We start from the raw sequence: 825 nt of genomic DNA, 5'->3' as shown, positions 1-825 counted from the left end.
CTTCAACTTTATTGAAAAATGTAGTGGGGGCAAACTTGAGACCCTTACTCAAAATACTGGTCTCTCCTATAGTTTGCTATATGTTATAGATTTTTTGGGCTGAATCCTCCTCTGCCTCAATTATTTACTTTAGTTTTTTTTCTTCTTTTTGGTGAGTTTCCCTCCCCCTACATCACCTTTTTTGCTTCCATGTTTTTGTGGCTGAAAAAAAATCCTTTTTTACTGTCTTTTTAGGGATGTTAGTGGTTGACCTCCTTTTTGGTTGCTGTTTAGTGTCTACCTTAGTATCATTACTTCCCTCCTCAATACCTACTGGTTCTTTTGTTGCTGCCCCTCTCTCCGTTATTGGATCCATATCCCTATCATTTATTTCATCCAAGGGGCTAAAGCGATTTTGGGTTGAAATGTTCGGATGATTAATTGTCACTAATGATGATATGGGGGGCATGGTGTTAGAGTTCCTCCTAGTGGTTATGGCACTATTCTCGCTATGGGTTGTGAGGATAGATTCATTTATGTCCAGACTATTATCCTTTTCTGCTGTATATTCATCTAATGTCTCAAATGCATTAGTGTTTTCCATATTATCTGTGCTCTCTTCATTAAAACTGGCATTAATTGGGATAGCGTCCCTATAAAATGTCCTCATTTTCTTTTGTTTAATCTCTTCCTCCTTTATTGGCATTCTTCTAATGCTCTCCACTCCACTCATTTTAAAATCTGCTAAAAAAAAAAAAAAAAAGTTAAATTTGGAATTTTCATTCCCATTTTCATTTAATTCTCATGGGGCACTTAAAGGGTTAACGAAGTTTGTAAAATCAGTTT

This window comes from Bufo gargarizans, chromosome 4 (assembly GCF_014858855.1).
Source record: "Bufo gargarizans isolate SCDJY-AF-19 chromosome 4, ASM1485885v1, whole genome shotgun sequence".
NCBI classification, from domain to species: Eukaryota; Metazoa; Chordata; class Amphibia; order Anura; family Bufonidae; genus Bufo; species Bufo gargarizans.
Note: the sequence above shows the minus strand (reverse complement) of the source record.